Source organism: Chroicocephalus ridibundus, chromosome 4 (genome assembly GCF_963924245.1).
Source record: "Chroicocephalus ridibundus chromosome 4, bChrRid1.1, whole genome shotgun sequence".
NCBI classification, from domain to species: Eukaryota; Metazoa; Chordata; class Aves; order Charadriiformes; family Laridae; genus Chroicocephalus; species Chroicocephalus ridibundus.
The window spans coordinates 85,508,616-85,514,615 of record NC_086287.1 but is presented as its reverse complement, the minus strand read 5'-3'; the positions used below and the strand labels follow the sequence as shown (position 1 = coordinate 85,514,615).

The 6,000-nt window shown below is 42.1% G+C and overlaps 1 protein-coding gene across 1 annotated transcript in view; it reads left to right on the top strand.

Moving 5' to 3' along the window:
* The first annotated feature begins 1,371 nt into the window (after nucleotides 1–1,371).
* Nucleotides 1,372–6,000, top strand: part of CDH5 (cadherin 5) — a 29,988-nt gene continuing 25,359 nt past the window's right edge. Inside the window, exon 1 of the mRNA XM_063334639.1 lies at nucleotides 1,372–1,541. The gene's annotated coding sequence lies outside the window, so the exon portion shown is untranslated. The remainder of the gene's footprint in view (nucleotides 1,542–6,000) is intronic.

The window sequence follows — 6,000 nt, the reverse complement described above, 5'->3', positions numbered from 1 at the left end:
TACCTGATTATCACTGAGCTGCATCCTGGCCAGATAACTGCAGTTCCCTGGAAAACTCCTATCAACATCCTCCCTGCTCTTCTCTCAGCAACGACACAAGAACGGCTTATTTTCTTGTAGGGAAACTTAGCTCGAGTTGGTCTACTTATGTAAGACTTTGAAAAATGTCTCCTCATTAGTTGCTTCACTTTTCTGAATAATTAATGTATCAAATTTTTAAAAAAGCAATTCATCTTTACTGCTGTACATCATAAAAATGTGGAACAATCTAACCAACCTCAGCCTTCCAGCAAGCCAGGAAATCAATGCCATCACCTGTGCTGGACTGTGATGACAAATAGGGACAAGAGAGTATTTAACTGTGGAACATTATTATTTAAAGTCCTACTTAAGATACATTGAACATTTGCCTACATTTATTATAACTGGTTCAAAAAAAAGTGAGTTTTGAGTTATGTCCCGCACTTCTCAGATTTTCTCCTGCATTATTTAGTAAAAAAATTCCTCCTCCATTTGTAGTGTCCAACGCCAGAGATACCCCTTTGCCTTCAGTTTTAATGTGCAGACTGGGGTCAGGAAACGTCAGGCAGCAGGGAATAATGCATCCCAGTCCCACAGAAGGGTTCGGGTACAGAGGCTCGGCTGGAGAAGAGCCCACTGGCTCATCAGGTTGGGTTCGCGAACAGCCTGACTGCAGTTTTACATGGGTGACAGTAAAGGGGACACTGATGCCGTCCCCGGGCTGCCCCTGCCCAGCCCCAGGGATGTAACACAGACGCTGAATCCTTCCCCTCTGTCTGCCTTGAGTGGTCTTGAGACTTAAAACTCACCATAATCAAGATGTTGCAAACATTTTCTCCTTCTGGAAGACCCACCTACACTGTCTTACTTCTGGGATCATGATTTTACCTGTGAAAAACACTGTTAAATTTCATTTTTACATCCAGCACTGACAGAGCTTTACAGGAAGGAACCTGGTCTTATTCATATGAGGGCTCTGGCTTTTTTGCTTGCAGGTATAAAAATCCTTATAGACAGGACATCTCCAAACTGCTTTGAAAAATCCCGTTTGTGCAAAATGGGCATAGTCTGTGCTGATCAAATATCAGACACTATTTAAAGTACCTTTCAGATGTTTGCTAACTCCTAAAACTCTTTATAAAGCAATACTAAATAACATACCAACTTTTGTCTTTCTCTCTGAGCCAATTTCCTTTTATTCAGCTCCCTCATTAGAGTCAGCAACAAATAAGTAGGTATAGCAATAATAAGGCTAAGTTTATCTTATTTCCTCCCCTCCCTTTTCTCACTGTATTACTAAGACTTGGAACAATAACAGGATGCCGGGATGCAGGATGGGAAAAGGCTGGAAAACCTTGGAGACTGGAGAGCTGAACACTCCCAGTATTGCTTAACGAAGAGAGAAGTGGATTTTTCTATTAGATCTTCATTTTCTGTACGCTGCTTCACATTTTGGGATACTGTTGATTTTAGTTTGCCTGATTTGGGAACAAACTGAAGCTCCACCCACTCCGACTCAGGTAAGGGATAAACGGCACTTGCTACCCTTCGGCTACAAAGTTCATTTCAAAGGTTTTTTACCTCCACTAAAAATCTCTTCTAATGTCTTAAATAATTTAAGAAATACCAGTAGACAGGCCATGAATTTTATGCAAATCCACAGAATCCTTTGGGCCTAACACCGATGGCACCTAAACCAAAGTAAGTGTAGACAACAGCAGAGCTGTTTACAATTGACACTGGAAGAGGAAAATCCCTGGCTTTCTTGGGCTATAGCACAATATTCCCAGGTTGTTTAAAAGAAGAGACGTTTTCTGCTTTTTTGTAGTTCTGTTTTGTAATATTTAGATTATGTTGCCGATGCTCATTCCTAATGGAAAAGGGACAGAAATTATATTGCCAGTTGCACCTGTTAACCCTTTCAGGAAGGATTTCCCTCGCGGTGAGGACGGTGCCAGGCTTCGCTCTGTTCTGAGCGACAGGCGTACACTCTGCTGTGACTTGGTGTAATTATGTTTGATCAAAGTGGGGGCTGACTTGGTATCTGTCTTTAAGGTACTATGGCTTTACTGTGACCAAGGCCAAGAGGAGGTGAAAGCCAGCCTGTATACTAGCCAGCTCTGGTGTGTCTCCTGCTAAGAGATTTGTTTAAGGCTTCGAGGGGAGTTTACATTGGTGTCTTGGTCTCCTAAATCTCAAGTTTAAAGTAGCCCAGGTACTTTAGCACTGTAACGCTGGACTGCCAGGTTTTACAGCCCCTGTTCTGAAAGACCCACTCTTCTTACTTTAAAAGTTTCTTAATCTCAGTGGTCCACATAGAACCACTTTTTGTGACAAGGTATTTTATGAGCAGTGGCTTGATACAAAAAGTTGGTTGAAAAGGCTTTTATCTTATCCTAAAGATAGTGTAGCAAGTGCCTGAGCTAACAAGTTTGCTGTACAGCTTGCAGAGACAAAGCATTTATGCATAAGAGATGAACTGATACTGCTTTTTCTGTAAGAACTCTATTCTGCAATAGTGGGACTGTCAGTGTGCACAGTACCTTACTGCGCCGGTTGTCACGCTGTAATAAAGATAAAGGAAGGAAAGAAATGCAGGGAAAAAAAGATACGGAAGAAGATGAATTTCTGTGAGAAAATCTGTTCCACTCTTAGCTACCGAAAACATTGAAAGTTGGTTGCTACTGCAGTTAACAAAGGTATAGTTAATCAATGTGTCTCTGCCTCCACTGATTATAAATCATTATATCAGCATTTGTAAAAGCATACAGTATTATAGATGTTCATGTAAGAAAAAATATTAGACAAAAGCAAGGATACTCCTTTACAAAATTTACAAAGATTTACAAAAGCTTCTCATCTTAGGTTAATTTGTGCCTTATAACAACAACCAACATACCAGAAACAAATCACAGAAATGCTGATTTGCAATTTATCTGCAGTATCTCCAGGAGTTGCTTTTTATCCTTAAATACAGTGTGATGAGCAGGAGAAAAGGACACAGGATTTAGCACAGGAAAGCCTTAGAGTAGTCCAGTATAACATAGAGAAGAACGTGAAGTTACAAACAATAAAACAAAGGAATTTGAAAGCGAAAGATAAACTCAATTAACAAATCATTCCTGCTTTGTCCACAAACCCGACCTTTATTTTTCGGAGCGCTAGAGCTACACTGCATTGCAACAAGAAGTATTTGCCAAAGCTTTCCTCTTCAACATAAGATCATAAAACTGTTTTTTAAACATCTTAAAACAAATGCTAACACTGAAGTTATGCCATGAAATAGCTACGCGTCACTCTGCAGCCTGCAGAGAGCCAGATGCAGGGCTCAATGCCGCTTCTCTGGCAGAGAAAGTTCCACCCAAAGAGTTAAAGGTTTGCTGCCAGGTTTGCTGCACATCCTGCCTCTGCGGAGCGAAACACAACTGAAAACAGGATACAGGTAAAAACCACTGGGGATGGCTCAGAAGCTCCTCTGATTCATAGCACTTAGGAACAAAGGATTTCACCATGCATCCATAAATCAATTACTTCAATTAATATTTCAAATTAAAAATATAAAAACTTTTTTTAAAATTCTTTTTTCTTGTCAGGGTATATGTCTACAGAACTACAGGCTAGCAAATACTGTACATTTTCTAAAAAAGCAGAGGTTGACAGAATAGAGGTAATTGATTATTTCTAGCAGCTGAGCCTTCTGTAAGGAATCTTCACAGTTATTTTTGTCACACGTTCAGAATTACGGTTTTTGCTCAGGTTCTAGAAGTTTAATTCAGAGGTACAAACCTTAGTGCCAACAAGACAATAAGAGGTTCTCCGACTTTGTGAGAAATTTGTTGGCCATGAAAATATTTTGGTGTATTTTTTTAAAAACAAATGTCTTTGTTATCCTTGTGGGTTTACAAATCAAAATCCCTCAAAGTTTAGCCCTGACATGACTGGTTTCCCTTCTACCCTATAACCAGAGAGTGATTATTTCTGTAAGCTGGAGATTTGCTGGGACAGAGGGATTCCCGGCTCACAATCACTAAGGTAAAACAATTCCCCACACACACCTTTGAAGAGTGATAGGAATTTGCACTAGAACAGACCCGAGCAAATCCAGAGCTGGATACCAGTTGGGTCCATGATGAGTTTGCTTGATCCGTCTGTGGACTTCAGCCCAGCACCTACTCCATGGGAAGGGCCTATGCAGGTGTATTTCCACTGCAAACACAGAGAGCAGACAACACACTGGGGCCACAGCCATCATCAGGAGCCACCATTTTTGCTGCCAAGAAACTGGCAGGCATCCTGCACCAGGGCCTGTCCTCCGCCCAAAGACACAGCCACTGCAAACCCAGGGATGCCACCAACAGGACTAATACTGGGAATGATGATGTGCAAAAGGAATGCACATCACTCACCAATGTACGTGCCACATGCCTCCTAAATTCTGCAATGAGTCTGTACTTGAAATATAAAAAAAAATAAGAAAGCATTGTGAAGAACCTGTTTACAGTTCTTCGGTGCAAGAATACAAATTAGCCCTTTCATTCAATGAGAACTTGAGTTTTGCTCATCTTCATCTGAATTTCAAATCTGTCAATAAGCACGGAATATTTTAAGTAAGTTCTCTCCGTAACATACTTCCGAGATGGATGTTATCTGTGGCACGAGTCTATTTTGTACACATGCTGCTACACATGTCTGTTGGGCAGGCAGTGAGCAGATCTGGGACCCAGCCCTCCTAGGTGCTAATTAAAGCCTACGGACGTTCACAGGACCTGGAAATGTTCAGGAGTTCCATGTTTTCCAGGGCTGGGCAAAGACAGAGAAAGGGCAGAGGGGAAACTTACCCATCCACTGAAGGTGCTCACACTGCCTACGCTTCAGTTTGGGGGCACTGAGCATATCCAAGTAAAGACTTAACCATCAGTAAACCAGAAAGAGTCAAGCAGGGGCATGGACACTCTGGTAGACTTTTCTCCAGACAAGTATTTGTGTGTGAGACAGACAGCAAAACTGCCTTACAAAAGATTAGGAGCTGCATGTGGCAGTGTTATCAAGTATCATCCATGAAAGAGTCCAAAACTTAGAGTGAAAAATGACTGATATTTTAGAGAAAGGACAAGCATGGTTACCTGGGACACAGTACAGAAATTGTAGGGGCACTTTCCCAAAAGAACAGTGGAGAGGAAGAGTATTCTCCTGCCCTAACATTGCCATCTGAAATGCAAGGAGTTACAGAGCACCACAATACTTAGGGGCAGACCGAAAGCAGCAATGTTTTAAATTCTTCATTTTTCAAAATGCAAAGAGGTCAGTTTTATTGTCCCAGTCTAGTTGTCATCAAAACTCTCATGTACCTGTGGGATTTCACCATCATCCCTTGCCAAAACTTTAGGAGAAAGACTCCCCTGTTTCTATTACACATTCTTTTAAAAAGCCTATTCTAAGTCTCCACAAATTAGCAGTGGCCCATCTGGCTCTGCCCCCCCTGAAGCCAGCCCTTTCTCTGCATCCCCCTCTCTCCCCAAGCCCACCAGCAACATCTGGAATGGTCCTCCTGGCACCTGGCAAGGTTCACAGGGCACAAGGCGGGTTATCTGCAGCGCACACAGGCCCTTGTCCTTACTGTGTATGACAGCGTAAAGGGAAATTCCACTTCCACAGCACATCTGGAGGATACAGTTGAATTCCTTCTCCTGCCTTTGTCCACATTTCTAAGGAGTGCTTTGGTAGGATCAGTCTTCCTTTTCCCCTTCCTTTTATGATGCTATCTGCTATGAATTTGTGTTCTGGAAATCCTCTAGGAGTGCAAAGTCTACCTCGCAACAAGGAGACTTGAGGAGACCAAGGGCCTAATGCAGCTTTCATGCAAATGATAGGAAATCCTGCCATTGATGGGAATTGTTCCTGCGACAGGTTCAGCTTCATGGGCAGAACCTCCTCTGGCACAGAGTTTTAGCTTAGCTTCTCCATTCGTTTTGTGGGGTG